Raw genomic sequence first — 20,785 nt, 5'->3', positions numbered from 1 at the left:
AAAATCTCCCATTTCTCTAGTTTACTCTCTGCCTTCAGCAACAGGACAGCCAATCACAGTGACTATTTCAATTTTGAATCAATGTGATTATTTGCCTATGTATGATATTCTTCCAAACTGACCTTGTATTCCTTTTCCAAAGGACTACTCGCTACTCTTTTAAAGATTCCCATTTTATTTTCATTGTCTTGCAGTTCATTTCTCTAGAATTGTAGATGAGCTTAGCAAAAGCCACCATCCCAAGCTCAGTTTTGTAATCAACATAGTATAAAAACTAGCCTCTTTATCATTTACTAAGAAGGAGCACATGATTCTTGCATTTAGAAATATTAGAGTTCTTACCCAAATAATCTTAGTCTCTTGGATTCACAACTATTAGCAGAGATAAGAAAAATTGAGATAATAAGATAGGTAAATAATACTTCAAATTCTCAAGTATTGGCAAATGTGAAGAAACACTTTTTGTTTTTGTTCTCCATTTTATACTTCAGAAATGATTGTCATAATGTACCAATTATGGTACCATATCTTTTGGGTCATACAATTCTTTGGAGTTGGAATTTGACCAATGGCAAGCCAATTAAAGTTATGATTTGGCCACTAGCCTGAAGTCTTCACAGCCATATTTAGAGCCTCTAGTCACTGTCAAGTGACTAGTTGGGTCCTTTGAATTACCTAAATGAGAATTTATTAGCTAGTTAATGCATTTAGTGACTTCAATTTAGATATCCACCTTGGTCCAATATTGAGTTGAAATATAAAATCACAGAAGCTAGAAGCTACAATAAAAGGAAAAGCTATAGAACTATAATCCTAAAATTGAATGAGTAACAAGACTTAATAAAATACATTTTAAGAGAAGGATAATGCATACATTAGATAGCATTACTGACTGCTATGCTTTTTAAAACAAATAATCAAAGGCTCTTCAATGCCAGTAGCCTGGCACATTTATAGCTATTACTATAAATGCTTGAAAGTAAAAAAGTAACTAATTAGTCACTAGTGTTTCCTGAAAGATGGAGTATAGGGGGAGCAGATGGTGGCACAATGGTAAAACCTGACACTCAGAGGCCAGTGCACATGGGCAGTTCCAGGTTTTTGTGTGGACTCCTCCCTGAGTTCACAGAACATGTGCATGCCCATGATCCAAGTCTGGCTGAAGCTGGGGGATGGTGATCAAGATGACAAGATGCTGTTGGGGGTTCTCTCTCTCTCTCTCTCTCTCTTGCACACACACATACTTAAAATAAGTAATCTCTGACGAAGTTACTCTTCCACATGGTATTTGCAGCAAATATTTCTCTGCCAAAAATTAGCTTTACCTAAAAATGAAATATTATTCCTCCCCTTCCACCAAGTACATAAACAGAGCACACAGCAGACATCTGAGGGTACAGTGTAAAAAGCTGCCAGCAAGGACAAGGATGCACCCACAATAAACCCAGAAGGGTAAGTCGAACAAAACCTTAGCAGTAAGGATGTGACCCAAAAGGGCCCACAATGAAAACATTGAAGTCCCTACTATTTGTTTAACAACAAGAACCACAATTCTCTAGAAGCAACGGCCACGACCTCAAAAGAACTACACCAACTTTATAGAATGGATCCAGAAATCCAGATAAAGACACCCTCCCTCCCCCACTCTCGGCCCGAGAACTGTGCTAACAAAACAGTATGTCCTCCATTATGGATGATTGGCTACTGCTGGCAGATGGTCTAGAGAGTTCACAAGGTAAGTATAAAAGCCATGTACAGCAGATAGCTACGTCTGCTTCACAAAGACTAGTTACAATTCCCCAAAACTATGTGAATAGAGGAATTCTCATACAGATGCTTTTGCTAAAAAGTACTGCCAGAGTATCTTGTTAGGTATTATTGTAATAATATACTTAAATCTAAGTGGACCTGACTAACAATATTCTTTCTATATTGATGTGTATGGAAAAATCAAATCATTCTAATCTGCTCTCCTCTGCTTCTACCTCCTGTGTTCAGAAAGAAGAGTTACATTTTGTCTCTCTAGAAACTAAGTAACAGTTACATATAATTTCTTCTAGTATTTTTTTTAGTTTGGATTATTTTAATGAACAAACCATTGCTTATTGTTTAACACAATGTATTTCAATGGACTAAAACATCATTCATGATCTTGAATAGGGATTTTTATTTTACCACATTGTGTACTACGTTTCTAAGAAACATAACAAGAATAAAAACAAAAAATACTTGCCCTGGCTGTTATAGTAAAGTTACCATTTCATGAATATATCATTTTTCAATCTCAGCTGCTGCTACTGAAAAACTGTTGATTATCTATGTCTACAATCTGTGTATACATATGAAACAGAATATTTACATAAATGGTTTAAACATTTTCAAATAAATAACTCCCTAACACCTTTCTCCCAGCACATTCCTCCTCTTGCTTGTTTTTATTAACAAGCACACTTTATGGAATGTCTTTCTGCAAATGCAAGGCTGAGGGATGGGAGACCTCGGGAGGAAGATGGCAGGAGGATATTGCTAATACAAGTTGGATACATAAATACATTAATCACACAGACCACACACAAGGGTGACATTGTACTGTGAGATCAACTTGGGCCCTAGCTCCTGTTCCTGTCACCTGAGCAGGTATTTAAGGCCTTAGTCTATACCTAGCATTCTGGTGAGATGCTCAGTGAAGGACATGAAGGGAGATGTATACATGAAAAGCGACTGAAGAAAATGCCTCAAGTACCGTGCCATTCTTCCTTCAACTGGTAATTTTCACTGTCTTTCATTACTGCCACCACAAGGCATTCAAGAGGATTAGGACGCAAGTCAGGGTTTTTTCCTTCTCCAACGTAACAGATCTGGGAAAAGACTTAATGGGAGAGAAGAGGTGGGTGAAACTACTGGTGAAATGGAAGTATTAGATTATGTGAAAATGTCATTTTCTATGTCATAACATTTCCATATTAACATGAAAATCAGTAATAGTTTTATTGGACACTAACATACTAAAATAAAACATTATATGTGAAATATGGTGTAGGTATATAGACATTCTACATATTAAAACATAATTTCAAAGATCCTACTTACTGGGGGCCAGCAAGTGGTATAGTGGTTAAGAGGCTGGACTCTCACGTGGCTGACTGGAGTTTGAGTCCCACACTTAGTGACTTGAAAACCATGCTGGGCACATATGTGTGCCCAAAGCCCTGAGAGGAGAAGGGATTGCAGTGTGGCCATCCTCCCTGGGGAGTGATTTCTCGCTTTTTGTCTCTCTGTCTCTCTTTCTCTGTCTGGCGAGCACACACGCCCTATGGCAAAAATAAATAAATAAATAACCTACTTTTAAGAATCAGACCAACAGAATTATATATTCAGAATATAATAAAATATTTGGCCTTAGACTTTGGTTTGAATATTAATACTCTGAATTCCTTACTTAGGACTCTTGTGAGAAATGGAAACTAGTTTAACTTTTCTGACCCTTAGTTTTCCTCTCTGCCAAACAAGGATAGCTATAGCTATTTTGAAACAAATAATAAATATTAAAGTTAATAATATGAATAATTTCACCAAATACAGGCCAGGCATGTAGCAATGAATTAATAAATGCCAGTTTTATTTATAAGCATAGAAAAAAACTTATCTAAAGTCTAGAGTGAAGAGTATTTTAAAAATAGAATTATTAATCTAAAAATACAAAGTTTATGTTGGGAAAAATTAAGAGAACAAGGAGCCAACAGGTGGCATGGTGGTTGAGGTGCTGGACTCCCACATGGCCCACTACAGGTCAAGTCCCAAACCTGGCAGCTTGAAATTCACACCAGGCATGTGTGCATGCATGCCCAGGATCCCAGGAGGAGAAGGGATTGCAGCACAACCATCCTTCCTGGGAGTGACTTCTCACTTTGCCTTTCACTGTCTCTCTCTGATGAGTACACTCACCCTATAAAAAAATTTTTAAAAAAAAATTTTTAAAAAGTGCATTTCATTTGAAATATTATCCTGAACTGGGGATCTAGCTTTAGCAAAAATTTGTATAACATTTCCTCACAATAGCTTCATAATACTTAGAATAGATCTCTGTTAGAATATTTGTTCTTCTTTCGTAATTAATTGTGTACATATTTGCCTCTTCTGCCCTATAATGAACTCAATAAGGTTGACATCTGATTTTTTTTTTAATTGCTAGAGGCGTGTGCACTCACCAGTGAGGGAGAAAGCACCCCCACCATGTTGTCATGCCACAATCCCTCCTCTATTTCTCCATCCTTTTGGGATTTGGCATACATAAATATCTGTGCCCAGTGTGTTTTTTAAGACACCAGGGCCAGGATTTGAACCACAGTAGGCCATATAAGAGCTGACTTCCTTAACCGCTAGGCTATGAGTCCAGCCCAACATCTTATATATAACCTCACATGTTAAATGATTGTATGTACACATACATGAGCACATGTGTAAGGAAGGGGTGACAGTGATTTGGGGACTCTCATCCTGTATAAGTAAAATGTACTGCCATTTAACAAATGAATGCCTACAAAGGCACTACCTAATCTACAAAATTGAAAATAAAAATACTAAATTAAAAATAAATTTCATAATGAGAAAAATGTGGTAAAATACTAAGTGGAAAAATATTATCTGTAATGGAAACTATGCTGGGTTTTTTTAAAAACTACAACCCTTTATTTAAAAAAAAAAAAAGAAATGCACTAAACATCAATGGTCAAGATCAATAACTGCCTCTTAAAAGACACTTTAAATGCTCAACTTATTTGATCTCCCTCCCAACTTGACACAGAGGGATTTTCTTTTTTATATTCACTTTTCCTGAACGAATTTCTTTATTCATTTATTTAATCAATCAATATATAGTACTTAAGTGCCTCCCATGTTTCAAGCATCCAGCGAGGTGTTGGACACACAGAAGAGACAGTCTCTGCCATCACTGGTCCTGCCAGGAAGACAAAGAGGAGGAGTACTAAGGATCAACAAGGTTCAGCTCAGTGTGTGAGGGCACTACCAAAACTCACTCAGGGATCATGGAAAGCCTTTTAGAGGAAGCAACTTTTAAGCTGAAACACAAAGGCGGCGCCAGCAGGTGGCATGGTGGTTAAGGTGCTGGACTCCCACATGGCCTACCAAAGTTTGAGTCCCAGACCTGGCAGCGCTCGCTCGCTCTCTCACTCGTTCTCTCTCTCTCTCTCTTTCTCTCTCTCTCTCTCTCTCTCTCTCGTACATGTGCCCTATAGCAAAATAAAAGTAATAATGATACATTAATATTAAATAAAAAATTCTTTTAAAAAAAAGAATGGAAGGGGACCAGAAGGTAGCACAGTGGTTTTATAGGGGGGTTTGTGTTGTTGTTGTTTTTAAGAGAGAGATTTTTGGTATAGGGCATGTGCCCTCGCCAGAGAGATGGAAAGAAATTAAAAAAAGAAATTACTCCCCAGGTGTGGCAGGGGGGCGGAATGTCCATGCCACAATCCATTCTCCTCTCGGGATTCTCAGCATGTACGCACACACACCCAGCATAAATTTTAAGCCACCAAGTCTGGGACTAGAACCACAGCCCATTACGTGAGAGTCCCAGCATAGTGGTTATGGTGCTGGACTCTCACATTGCCAACCACAGTTCGAGTCCCGGACCCAGTGGCTTGAAACTCACAAAGGGCACATGTGAGTGCATACCCAAAATCCTGAGAGGAGAAAGTACTACAATGTGGTCATCCTCCCTGGGGGTAGGAGGATTTCTCACTTTATGTCTGTCTCTGTCTCTCTGTCTCTCTGGTGAGTGCACGTGCCCTATAGCAAGAACTCAAAAAACACAAAAAAAAAAAAAAAAAAAAAAGGAAAAGGAAAGGAAAGAGTTAGCATTGAGAAAAGGAGATGAAGAAACCAAAAAACATTTCACTGGCTTTTGCTACCATCTATATACTAATACTAATCTCTCTCAGATTAGCACTTATAGCCTAGAAAATTCTCATTAACTCTTAACTCACTTATAGCCCCGAACCATCTGGTAGCTGACATGTCCAAACTAAATTTTTTTGTCTGTATTTCCAACTACTTTAAAAAAAAAAATTTTAATACCACATTTACTCCATATTTCCAATCCTTCCAAACACCAACAAGAAAGCTGACATTATCCTCTATTTCTCTCCCTCATCTTTCACAGTCCATGGGCCATCAAATGTTATTCTAATTCTTAATCTCTCAAAACTCTCCAATCTACTCTTCCCCAACAATCACAGCTGTAACCTAGGTCCTCACTGTTTCCTGAAAGGACTATCAAAATATTTGCCTGTCCTCCCAATTGATTTCCCTGCCTCCAATCTCATTTCAGTGACCAATCAATTCGTCACATTTACTGCAGAGTGATATTTCTTTTCTTTTCTTTTTTTTTAAGTGTCTTTCTTCCAGGAACTAGAGAAACAGAGAAAACAGACAGAGAGACAAGCACTTCTAACAGGGTTGAGACACCTCGATTCACCCCCAACTGTGGCCAGGGCTAGATCACTGCTTGCTTGTGCCCAGTGTACTGAGAGAGGTCTCTGGACTGGTAACCTTCCCGTGCGGGTCAGCCTTGTAGAACCTCGCATTTTACCCCTGTGTCTCTGGCTTGCTCTTGGCAGAGTGTCTTTTTGCTCGTTTTCAAGAGACAGATTTTTGCTATTAGGGCATATGTACCTGCCAGAGAGACAGAAAACAAGAAATCACTTTGCAGGAGGTGGGGGGCCATGACACAGTCCCTTCATCACTCAGGATTTTGGGCACACAGGCACATGCACCCAGCATGAGTTTCAAGCCGCAGCGTCCAAGACTCAAATCACAGTTGACCACGCGGGAATCCAGCATTTTAACCACTACATCACCTGTTGGCCCAGTAGAGTGGTATTTTGAAAACGTAACTCTAATCATATTCCTCCATGATTTCATCAATAGTTACCCATGGCTCACAAATTAAAAGTCTAAATTCTGCATGGCTCTGACATCTTTCCCCTGCCTGCTTTACCATCTCAACCTACCACTGCTACCCTCTTCATACTTTAGGCTCCCATAACCAAACGATGATCAGACCTTTAGAGTATGAACAAAGCTTCTGAAATGTTTCTTCTGCCTGGAATGTGCTGTTTGCTATCTCAATTTTCTATATAGAAAATTCTTCCTTCTCCCTCAAATATTAACTCATTCTCTCCCCTTACACAGATTTTGTCTGAACCTCTAAGACTGAATTTAGTGCTACTTCTTTTATGTTCCCATTGCATTTTTTAACTCTTTCATTATATAACAACCATTCCCTGTGTCAACAATACCTTCACAACAGAGCTTAGTCCAATATTTTGCCAATTAATTCTTCTTCAATCTGCAGATCCCTCCAATTTCATTCCTGATAAAACCTCTTGAGATGCCTGTATAGGTCAGGCCTTTTTATATAAACTAACCTAGAATGGTGTTTTTATTTCTTTCTAGGACTTTAGTTTATGATTGTATATGAATTTCAGCAATTTCTTTCTTAAAGGTTCTTTTCCCCATTAAACTATTGTACAGAAGGAAATCTCACCTTTATTTTTGTTCAGCATTGCGTGATGAACATTTAATCCCCACAACTCTAAGTTATTACTACATTACCGTCTTTATGAGTAAAGAACTTAAGTTTTCAGAGGTTCCATAACTTGCCCAAAGTATAGTAAGTGGAGCTGAGATTTAACTACAAACTGTCTGATTTTGAAGCCCAAGTTTTAAAAATCACCATCACATAAATATTTTTTACTAAATTAAATTATTTTTATTCATTGTATTTCATTAAGACTTCCAGTGAACTATTATTCTTTATACATTCTTTGTATTTTCCAGTTTTTATAATGACAGTATATCAACTTATGACAGAAAAGTAAATTTTATACTAAAAGAGCATTTTTGTAACAACTAAATTTTAAATAAATATATTAAGGTATGTTTAGGTATGAGCCAAAGTTGTTCAAGGAATTGAGACAAATTAAGATTCAAGAGAGTTATAGGATCTAGAATAACACTTCATGCCCATTAGGATGGCTATTATTTTAAAAAAAGAAAATAATATCTGTTGATTGACAATATAGAGAAAGGAAAATTTTTGTGTATTGACAATGTCAATATAAAATGGTGCCACTACTATGGACTCTAACGCTCTGCATTATAGCAGTTCTTCAAAACATTAAAAATAGAAATTACCATGTTATTCAGCAATTTCAATTCCAGATTTTACTCTAATACTCCAAATAATTGAGAACAAGTACTTGAACAGGTATTTTTACACTCATGCTTATAGGAGCATTTTTACAATAATGAAAAGGTGTAAGCAACTCAATTGTTCATTGATAAGTGAGCAGATAATAAAATGTAGTATATACATGCAACGGAGCATTATTCAGCTTTAAAGAAAATTCTGACAGACCCTAAAATACAAATGAAACTTGCAGACATTATGCTAAGTAAAACAAGACAGATACAAAAGAACAAATACTGAATAATTCCACTTGAGATCCCTAGAATAGTCAAATTCATAGAGACCAAAAGTAAATTGAAGGTTACTGGGTAGAAGAGAAAGGAGAAAGGAAGTATTAGTTTAATGGATATAGAGTTTCAGTTTTGCAAGATGAAAACATTCTGAAACAGATGGTGGTGATGGTTGTGCAACAACGTAAGTGTACTAAATATCACTGAACTGTGCACTTAAAAATTGCAAAAAGTGGTAAATTTTATGTGTATTTTTCCACTATTTTTAAAAGAGAGAGAATTCAAAATTAATATGGCATTAGTTCAATAAAATATATATATATATATATATGTTGAAGAAAATAAAGAAAAAAAGCAGCACGACAGATATAGTCTGAGACCTGGAAAAAATTCTACCAGGAAAGAAAGGAAAGAGTAGGTAGCACACCCTGCCAGTGCCTGCAAATACCCACACCACCCATCTCTGCATTTTGAAGACTGCTTATTAGGGATGAGTGTGTCTTCTTGTCTGTGGGTGCTTTTCTTTTCTTTTAAGAATGGGAAAACTGTTCCCATTTTCTAAGCACCATGTATCTTGGTGGCACTAGCTCTCCTTCCAAGATGTCACAGAAAACAGAGCAGGTTTGAAACTAGATCAGAATTAGTCCCTAGTGGTCTCCACAGTTAAGATGGATGAGCATATGGGTAGCCTCTGCACCCTCCTCTCTCACACACACGTGTGCACGTGCGCACGCGCACACACACACACAGTAGGAACCAATTCAGCCGCTGCACTTGGCTGGCTCATGTCAGGTACTGCACCACCAGGAACATGATCACACAGGTAAGCAGCATTCCACTCACTGATCATGAAGTACTTGTGCTGCAAATGTCCGCTTCTCGCATGTTGGCAACATCGAGGATCTTCTTCTGAATCCTCTCCCAGGTCAGCCTCTGGGCCCTCAATCCCTTAAGAATGCTATGCCTGTCTCCAAAGAGGTCATTCATGCCATGATAAATTTTCTGGAGGAGTTGTTAAACCGCAGCAATTCATTCACTGGTATGTTAGTGTAATTAGCGGTAAAGGTACGAGACAGAAGCTCCTCTTTCGTCTTTCTCCATGATAAATTTTCTGGAGGAGTTGTTAAACTGCAGCAATTTATTCACTGGTATGTTAGTGTAATTACCGGTAAAGGTACGAGACAGAAGCTCCTCTTGTGTCTTTCCTGTTCCTCCCTTGTGTCTTTCCTGTTCCTCCTTTGTGTAGCTCTGATGCTGAAAGTTTCTGAGAGCACACTGCAGGTGCTGAACATCATACTACAACTGGTCACCACAAAGTTTGGCATTCCGCCTTTTGTTAGAGGGCTCCTTGCTGGAAAAAATCTCTAGACATTCTAGACAGCAGAATATCTGTTCTATGCTTGCTTGGATTTCATTTTCTACTAAGTGCAGAGACTGCTAGTCTGCCATCTCCAAGCATGGCATCCCATGTAAGACTGGATGTCATGGACCTGCTTGTGTGTTTGCTAGTATGGGGGGGAGGGGGGCCTCCATGTCACCAGCCCGGCCAGTGCAGGCTCTGAGTGTTTTTCTTTTAGTTTTTAGAGAGATTTTTGTTACAGTGTACGTGCACTTGCCAGAGATAGAGAGAAATGAGACAGAAAGCAAAACTTCACCCCCCAAGGGAGATGGTCATGCCTCAATCTCTTCTCCATTCTTCTCCTGGAATTTTGGGTACACACACACACACACACACACACACACATGTCTGGCATGCAAGACTTGAACCGCAGTTGACTACATGGGAATCCAGCGATGTGACTATTACGCCATCTGCTGGTCCCTGTGTTTTTCTATCTCTGCCTCAGACAATGCCAAGCCAACAGAAAATAGATGCCCTAGGAAATTGCCCCCAGTCACTACTGGGTGCAAATAACACCTCAGCTTCCTTGTCATTCTGTCAGAATTCTGAGGCATGGGGATCAGTAGTTAGCATAATGGCTATGTCGCTGGACTCCCATGTAGTCGACTGCGGTTCGAGTCCCAGACCTGGTGGCTTAAACTCACACCGGGTGCCTGTGCGTGCATGCCCAAGATCCTGAGAGGAGACTGGAGGAGAAGGGATTGAGGAGTGGCCATCCCCCCCAGTCTGGTGAGCACACACGACCTATAGCCAAAACCTCTCAAAAAAAAAAAAAAAAAAAAAGAATCCTGAGGCATGTTCTGCATGTAATCTAGAGTGCATTAGTGGGATTGACCACTGGACCCTGCAGTAACTTGCCTGGCAACACAGGATTAGATTCTGCTATGACTGAGTGTTGTGGTCCTGTTGATACTTAAGGCTGTAACTTGACACCCAGTAGAGCAGTATTGGAGACTGGGGCCTACTAGGAGGTGTTGGGTTGGGGTGCATAATTCATGAATAATTAATACAGGGAAAGAATTTTCATTAATTATCAGATTGTTGTTAAAGCAAGACGACTGCTCCCAGGTCTCCCTTTGCACAGGACTGCCTTCTTCTCTGCTTCTCTCATGTTGTGACATAACATAAGAGGCCAACCCCATGCTCTTGGACTTTTCCTGCCATCAAAATCATGAGCCAAATAAACCTCTTTTCTTTATTTATCACCAGTCTTGGGTATTCTGTTTAGCAACACAAATGGACAAAGACCATTTCCTTTCTTTCTGTCTTCCATCCTCGTTCCACTACCAGGGTCCCTGGGATCACATCTCAAACTGCTTATACTCAAGTTTTTGTCTTAGAGTCTCCACCACCAGGACTCCAAGCTAACACACAGTAAAAGATTAAGGTCTGGGGCCAGTGGGTAGCATGGTGGTTAAGGGCGCTAGACTCTCACATGGCTGACCATGGTTCAAGTCCCAGACCTGGCACCTTGCTCTCTCACTCTCCCTACCACTCCACACTCTGTCCTTCTCTGGTCAAATTTAAATAAATAAATAAATTTAAAGATTTCTTAAAAAAAAAAAAAAAAAGTTTAAGGTCTGCTGAAAACATCCCACAAGCAACAGAGATTAGGAAAATACCATAAGGGAAGATGTTTACTTTAATATTCCAGGGGGCCAAATACAGAGGAAAATTAGTAATATGACACAAAACTGTGCATATACAAGGTGATTCCTTTTGGTTTGCCTATTTTGCTAAATACACAACATTTTAAACTATGAAATTTTGTGCTCTGGCATATTCTTATTTAATTAATAGTTGACTGTCTTGTTCAAATGACAAATTCACAATTCTATTGAGGGAGCTTAAAAGAAAATCTCTTTTTATGAATTCTTTTTAAATAGCTGTACAATGAAATGACACCAGTGCAACTTGCTCTGTAGATTCCCCTACTTTATATGCTAAATGTAAAATCTCTAACATGTTTAGTGTTGAACGCTTACTGAGCAATATGAAGTACTAACAGTTAGTTTGTGAATAGCCCTGGGTATTCCTTCTATTAGAGTATAAAACCATACTTAGAAAATCTTAGTTAAATCGTGGTTTAAAGGAAAATACCACTATAATAAAAGCTTTAACAAGCCTCCTACCTTCAGATTAGCAATCAATCCCCATTTCCTTTCCAGTCACTTCAGCATCACTATTGGAGAAGGAAATATACAAGTAATTATCTCCTCTGGTCTGCAATTGAAGTCCCAATATCCAACCACCTCTGATTTACCAGTAAGTCCCTGAAGTCAGTGATGATCTAGGGGGGAAGATAATACCAAATGTGTTGCTTTAAATGGAAAGCTGCTTTTTTTTTCACTTTTCCTAATCACCCATTCCCTGTTCTCCCTTGCATAAATTCATCACTTCTGACAGTCCCTCTGTGCAGTATGCATAGGGAGGTACCATCTCCATTGAACAAGGGATTTAACCAACATTGAAGAGCCAAAAGGGGAATGGAACTAGAACAACTGACTCACACATCACAGCTTGAACCACTAGACCAAGCTTCCGCCCTGAAAGGGAGATGAATCAGTCAACAGTGATTCATCTCACCAAGGAAAATGTGTTTTCCCTGGGATGAGAAGTTTATTTTAAACATAAATAATACAGAAATGTAAAAATTAATAAAAAGAACAGGCTGTTTAAATTCAACAGCCATGAAGACTTTTCAATTACAACATACAAATAGGCACTGTCACATGATCCAAAAAAAGGTAATAAATTATAAATATTGTTCATGGAAATATCTAAAAGAACTATTAAGTCTTTTAACTTTTTAGTTTACAAATAAAAAATTGTACATGTATAATGTGATGTATACACACATATTACAGAATGATAAATCAAGTTAATCACCTCACATTTTCTATGATGTTAAAAATCAAAAAAGTTACTAAAAGTACACTTTAGCATATTTAGAGTAAATAAACCAAACTTTAAAAACATTTTAAGTTTTTAGGTTTTTTTAAGAGGTATTTTTTACATAGGGCATATGCACTTATCAAGGAGACAGAGAGAGAAAGAGAGAAATCACCCCCACGGGGGTGGGGGTGGGGCATGGCCACACCACAATCCCTTCTCCTCTATTCTCCCTCAGGATTCTGGGCATGCACACACATGTGCCCAGTGTGAGTTTCAAGCTGCCAGGTCTGGGACTTGAACTATGGTCAGCCATGTGAGAGTCCAGTGACATAACCATTACACCATCTGCTGGTCCCAAAACATTTTAATTTTTAAAGGTCAAACTATCATTTAAGCAGAATCTTTTAAAGAATAATTTTAACCTTTGCAAATCACAAAAGAGAACTCCTTATAAACATATTTGGTACAAATAACTGGCTAAATTAGTACATTAAGTTAGTAATGTACTAATTTATTGAATTCCTACCATGTGCCATTTCTAATTTTCATAACAACCTGAAAATAAGCATTTCCACATTTTTCTAAAGAGACAGAGAGGTTCAAGTAAGTTTCAATAATTTCTCAAAAGTGAGGTAAGCTTCGGTTCTGAAATTCCAGCTTAAGTAATCCTGATTCCAAAACAATTCTGACAGTTCTCCAATGCACTATCCTCTGTCTCTGAGATATCTGGTCTACCTATGCCTGAAGCAATGGATTACCTACTGTGGACATTCAAAGTAACACCAGTAAATTGTACATTCTGTATTAGCAAGAAAAGAAAATGTTCTCTAACTCCTCTCTCAAACACACCTACCACACATAACTAGTAATCTCTAAGTATGAGTTTTTAATAACAACCTTGCTACTATTTCACCCAACTCATTCACACAACTATTTCACACAACTCACTCATTTCCGGACTCATCCCCATTAGGTTGGTCATTCTCTGGGTTGTTTTTAGTACTCTTATTTCTGTGTGTCCGACTTAGTTTTCCTGGTATAGCACTCCTTTCGGCACTTCTTGGAGAGATGGCCAAGTATTGGTAAAGTCTTTAAGTTTATGTTTATCTGAGAATGATTTCAACTTTTCTTCCCACATGCTGGGTATAGTATTCTTGGTTGACATTGTTTTTCACTTAAAACTTTGAGTATATGTTCCCATTCTTTCCTTGCTTGCACTGTTTCAGATGACGGGTCTGATGCTAGCCTGATGAGATATCCTTAGAAAGTAACTTGACGTTTCTCTCTTGCCAAATTTAGTATTTTGTCTCTGTGTGGTCTCGCCCAATCTGGCTATGATGTGCCTTGGAGAAGATCTTCTTGGGTTGATTGTGTGTGGGGTCCTTTGTATTTCTTACGTCTGGGTATTTGAGTGCCTCTCTAGGTGTGGAAAGTTTTCTTTCAGGATTTCATGGAATAGATTATCAATGCCCTTATTAGTTTCTTCAGCTTCTGGGATATCAATTATCCAAATGTTTGGGCATTTAATGGTATCTAACATTACTCATATATTATTCTCATTTGGGAGGGGATTCTTTTCTCAGTCTTTTTGGTGAATTTTTCTAGGTCAGAGGTTCTGTCTTCTACATCTGAGAGTCAACCTTCTGCATGATCTAATCTGCTTTTAATACTTTCAAGGGAGGTTTTAATTTCCTGTATTACAGCCTTCATTTCTAACAATTCCATTTGATTCTTTGTTATGGTATGTATGTCCTCTTTCAGTTTGTGCAAGACTTCCTCACCTCCTGGAACTCATTTTCTCTTTTCTCCTGTATCTTCTGGAGGAGGTCATTGTCTCTCTTCTCTTGCATCTCTGTTAGCTTCATCATGAATATTCTAAATTCATATCTGACATTTTCATGAGCTCCCTTGTATTGTCTATGGAGGATGAGGAGTTATTCTTTTCCCTTAGGAGAGAGATACTTTCTTGGTTTCTCATATTTCTTGGGCCTCTGTGGTGGTTTCTGGTCATTTGATGGATTATACATTCTTTCCTAATTTTTGGAGTTAAATCTGAGTGTTCAGAGGCATGCATTAGGAAGTGATCTGAAGTCTCTAAGCAATACCATTTTTCTCCCTTTGTGCAGCAGATTCCATGGAAATTGAGGATTACTCTAACTCTAAAAGCATTCAGATATTTGGCTAGTGTGCACCTAGGCCTATCTAGAAACTCAGTTTTGGGAGGATGAGCAGAAAAGTGAGAAAGGAGAAAGGAAAAGGAAAAGAAAACAAAAAAAATCAAGGTAAAAACAATAAAAAAAGAAAAGAAAAAATTTTAAAGGAAAAAATTAAAACCATGTGGCACGCTAGCACATTGTGAAAAAGGGACCTGCTCAGAACTCATCTATAGATGGCCAGTGACTGGCTTGTCCTATGTGGAAAGGAGGAGAGGCAAGAATTAGTAAGATAAAAGAATGTCAGAGATTAGGACCAGCAGTTAGCACGTAATGGCTTTGTCACTGAACTCCCAGGTCGCCGACTGTGGTTCAAGTCCCAGACCCTGTGGCTTAAACTCATGCCGGGGGCCTGTGTGTGCATGCCCAAGATCCCAAGAGGAGAATGGAGAAGAGATTGTGGCATGGCCATCATCCTCCTTGGGTGGTGATTTCTCACTTTCTATCTCTCTGTCTCTCTCTGTCTTTCTGGCAAGTGCATGCCATGTAGCAAAAAAACTCTTTTTAGATTTTTGCTATAGGGCACGTGCACTCGCCAGACAGACAGAGAGAGACATCGAGACAGAAAGCGAGAAATCAACCCCCAGAGGGGATGGTCACGCCATAATCCCTTCTCCTCCATTCTCCTCTCAGGATCCTGGCACGCACGCACGCACACGCGCCCGGTGTGTTTTAAGCCACCGGGTCCGGGACATGAACCGCAGTCGACTACGTGGGAGTTCAGCGTCATAGCCATTACGCTAACTGCTGGTTCCCTGTAGCAAAAAACTCTAAAAAAAAAAAAAAAAAGCCAGAGATCTGAGAAGTTTTAAAAAAAAGTTTTTTAATTGAAGAGAAAAAGAGATGGAGAGAGACAGCGAGAATAAAGAGGATGCTCTCCTGGCTAGATCTGGGGACAAAAGGGTGAAGTCTAGGCAGAAAACCTTCAGTTATCCCAATCCGTGAAAAGGGTCACTCAGAACTCAAGTGTAGATGGCTGGTGATTGTCTTGTCTTGTCTTTGATAAGAGAAAACAAAAATATAAATATTTTATCTTTACTTAATATACCTATTTGTATCTGTATCACCTTTATAAATGTAAATTTCCGTGCCTAATTTATTAGTGAAATGCTATCTCTTAACTTAAAGTGTCTGATATATAAATAACTTTCACAAACTAATTCAAACCAGCAATGTATGACACTAGTCTCAGAGATAGTGAGAAATTTGCTTTAAAAATTGCTGCTAGCTGTCCAATAATTATACACTGTGACATTGCAGCAGCCTGGTCTCTACCTTAAATTAGAAAATGTTAAGCCAGTAAAAAATAAAATGATGCACCAGCATGATATCTCTCTGGCAAATGCACAAATATACTTAAATGTATTTAACTAATTGCCCTCTTGGCAGTCAGGTATTTATAGCCTTAAATTGTTTACTTTTTGTTGTTGTTGTTACAATATCATTGTGGTAGTCATCCCATGGTCATTCTTCTCACTATATAACAATTTATTCTAGTCACGAAACGATTTTTTTGCAGATGAATTTGCCCTACTGACAGCAGTTCCACATTCATAATTAGATTTTAACAAAAGTTTGCTACTAGTAGTGAATAAATAAAGTACCTGCTATTGTTAGAAGTATAAAAAGACAAAAGTAGTGTAAAATATTTGAAGTTCTTCATATAAACTCTAGGGAGTTTAAGAAACTCTTTGAAGTAAATAGTATTTAACAGAAAAATTATTTTATTTCTGACTGAACCTCTAGGACAACCGACAAACACTTCTTATGTTATTTAGATGTCAAACTCAAATCAGAGAATACACTGCCCTCTATATTCCTTTTTATTTCCCTCCATAGGAAATCAGAGGGATAAAGGTGGTTTCGCCCACCAATAACACCTTTTTCATCTGAAATACGTTTATGGAATTTTTCTGTGAAAGCTCCATGAGGAAGATCTAGTGTAACTTTCATTTGCAAATGAGAAGGAAAAGCTTAGATAGATTGAGTTACTTTTTCAAGATTCAAAAGCAAAACTAGAGCCTCATACATGTGACTGCCAATAGAATGTTCTTTCCACCACACTGTACAGTTCCATACAGAACTTATATTTCCAGAATTTGTTTAGATAAGGTTAACACTATGCCTGACCATTCTGAAATTATCAATCACAGATATTAATCAGATGTGCCAGGGCTCTTTGAGAAGCTTATGAAAATGCAATTTAAAAAAAAAAAAAACTATGCACAAATTTCACTATATTTGCACCAAAATAAACTTGTACTTTAATTCCACTTTCCCACAAACTTTTAGAAGTCCCTTGCATATATCCACTGAGAAAATTATTCCTTAGAATAGTCCATGATGCCCCCAAACATTTGTACATGAACAATAATATCTAAAAAGTAAAAGATGTTACTAGTGACAATTTTGTCAGAAAAGTTAAGCTAAAACAACTTACTGATTTGTTTTTCATGAAGAATGAGCCCTTAGGGGACCAGCAGATGGTGAAATGGTTACGTCCCTGGACTCCCACATAGTCAACCACAGTTCAAGTCCCAGACCCAGCAGCTTCAACTCACGCAGGGCACTACGTGGGAATCCAGCAACGTAACTGTTAAGCCATTTGCTGGTCCCCCTACATCATGACTTTTCTGAGGACCCAGTATTTTATAGCAGAATTTTGCAGATGAATTAAGATCTTAACCATAGGACATTGAGTTAATCAAGACAGTGGTTATCCTGAGCAGGCCTGGGATTGGGATTGTGAAAGAGATTCTCTTAGTACCCCTGAAGGAGCAAACTGTCATATGTGCCAGACTCTAGAAACTGAGACTAACTTCCAGATGATAGCTAGCAAGGAAGTGGGAACCTTCATCTTATAACTGTAAAGAACTGGATTTTCTAGTAACCAGTGAGCTAGAAAGAGGACCCAAGCTCTACATGAGTTTGCAGCCTCATCTGGCACCTCTGAGACCCTGAGCAGAGGACCCTAAGAGAAACTATAAAATAATACATGTGTTGTTTTAAGGCAATAAATTTGTGGTGATTTGTTACACAGCAGTAGGAAACCCACACACCACTTTGACTTGACATTTTATACCAATTTTAAATATATATTCTTATTAGGTGTTGTTTCCCTGGTACCAATTACCATGGATAATAATGACCTTGCATACTTGAGTGATTATTTGCAATCACCTGTTTCTCCATGAAATTTCAAGCTCTGCAGGGGGCAGAAACTTGATCTGTTTTGCTCACCATTATAACCTCACAGGCAGCACATAGTCATTACTCAATATATGTGCTGAATGAAAGAACGTTCTCATTATTTAGTTTCATGTCTCTCATGAGCCCTGAAAGTACTAGTTCCCAGGAAAATAAGGGGGAGGGGAGGAGATTTTCCCCCTTTCTTCTTTAAAGACTATACAACATGTCTGTGAAAATCTGGAGAATGCAAAGCACAAGAGACTCGTCTGACAGCCTGCAATCAGAGAAATGGTTTGGCCAAAGTGAAGGCACTGAGCAGCCCTGGGTAAAGTGGCCAATAATTTGAGGCTGCCAAAGCAGCTTGAGCTGTGAGCCTCAGCCAGCCGTTACAGACACATCGGCCCTCAGATCACTGCTGTCCTCTCCAGCTCCTCACAGCTGGGGATCTGTTCTATGCTCACAAAGGCGCCACCTTGCGTACTTCTATGACCAGCTACACACTTTTAGGTGTCAATTAGTCATTGGTCTGGGCCAAGTACAGAATGGTAATCAATACATGTCCTTTGTTGTCTATTCTTCATTCCAGTGGGGCTCTCTGAGCTGTTTCTGACTCCCATCTCCACCACTTCCATTGGAGTATTCCTCCCTACCCTCATAAGTCATCAGTTCCCAAGACTGGCTTTTGGCCTCATTCCTATAATGCAACCTTATCCTGCCATTCACGAGAGCCCTATCTCTAGGCTGAGTGCCTGTCCATTGATTCTTATGTCCTTCTCCAGCCTGGATTGACATTAAAGTTCCCAGCCTGGGCCCCAGATAGAAGCCTGTATCAATGGTTCTTCACTGTCACATCAGCTACCTGTCAGATGCGACCTTGCCAGCTCTCAGTCAGTCCTACATTCCTCCCCACTTCCACCATATTCTGCAGAACATGGGTCTCCAGCTGACTCCTTTACTTTTCCCACCCACTTCTTTTTACCCAGAAAACTTGTAGACTTTGCCCCTCACTTCAAGTTTTGAAATCACAAGAAATCTCACAAAGGATTATTCCACCTGAACCTCCATGAAGAATTTGTTAGACACATTATAGATTTAGTTTTATTCATCTAAAATTATAATGATTAGATACTCTATCTTACTTTACCTTATTGCCCTATATCAAACATCATCTTATAACCATTTTGTATGGACATAATATTTCAATATGTTGTCATTATATGCATCTATTGGGTCATCAGGAAAGTCATGCACATGTTTGCGTAGAAAAACAGAAAAATACATCATGGCTTTTCTGACCACCAAATATTATCTTTTAAAAAGAAATCTTCAGGGACCAGCAGATGGCATAATGGTTATATCACTGGGCTCCCATGTAGCTGACCACAGTTTGAGTTCCGGACCCAGTGGCTTAAATTCTCAGTAGGCACATGTGAATGCATGCCCAAAATTCCAAGAGAAGAATGGAGAAGGGACTGCAGCATGGCCATCCCTGCTGGAGGCTGATTTCTTGCTTTCTATGTCTCTGTCTCTCCAGCAAGTACACACACCCTATAGCAAAAGCAGAACATGGGTCTCCAGCTGACTCCTTTACTTTTCCCACCCACTTCTTTTTACCCAGAAAACTTGTAGACTTTGCCCCTCACTTCAAGTTTTGAAATCACAAGAAATCTCACAAAGGATTATTCCACCTGAACCTCCATGAAGAATTTGTTAGACACATTATAGATTTAGTTTTATTCATCTAAAATTATAATGATTAGATACTCTATCTTACTTTACCTTATTGCCCTATATCAAACATCATCTTATAACCATTTTGTATGGACATAATATTTCAATATGTTGTCATTATATGCATCTATTGGGTCATCAGGAAAGTCATGCACATGTTTGCGTAGAAAAACAGAAAAATACATCATGGCTTTTCTGACCACCAAATATTATCTTTTAAAAAGAAATCTTCAGGGACCAGCAGATGGCATAATGGTTATATCACTGGGCTCCCATGTAGCTGACCACAGTTTGAGTTCCGGACCCAGTGGCTTAAATTCTCAGTAGGCACATGTGAATGCATGCCCAAAATTCCAAGAGAAGAATGGAGAAGGGACTGCAGCATGGCCATCCCTGCTGGAGGCTGATTTCTTGCTTTCTATGTCTCTGTCTCTCCAGCAAGTACACACACCCTATAGCAAAAAATCTCTCTTTAAAAAAAAAAGAAAAGGAAATCTCTGGCCCAGACACAGTGGCACATGCTAAGACACTATACTCCACAGGCAGGGACTGCATGAAAGGCCTGCTTCAATTCTTAGTCCAATCTAAAAGCCAGGTATGATATCATGTGCCTGTCATCTGGTGACTCAAGGAGGCTGGGGCAGGAGAATCACAAGCTCAAGGCAGGCCTGAGCAAAACAGAAAGACTCTGCCTAAAAAGGAGCCAGATATGAGGGCTGCATCCCTGTCCCTGTCCCTGGAAGGCTAAGTCAGGAGGACTGTGACACAGAGAAAACTTTCCTCAAAAGAAAAAGAAAAAAGAAAAAGAAAATTTCAGGTTTTACTAATGTACTTTGAAACATCTGAAGTTGAT

The sequence above is a fragment of the Tupaia chinensis genome, unplaced genomic scaffold, assembly GCF_000334495.1.
Source record: "Tupaia chinensis unplaced genomic scaffold, TupChi_1.0 Scaffold000320_2, whole genome shotgun sequence".
Taxonomy (NCBI): domain Eukaryota; kingdom Metazoa; phylum Chordata; class Mammalia; order Scandentia; family Tupaiidae; genus Tupaia; species Tupaia belangeri.
Note: the sequence above shows the minus strand (reverse complement) of the source record.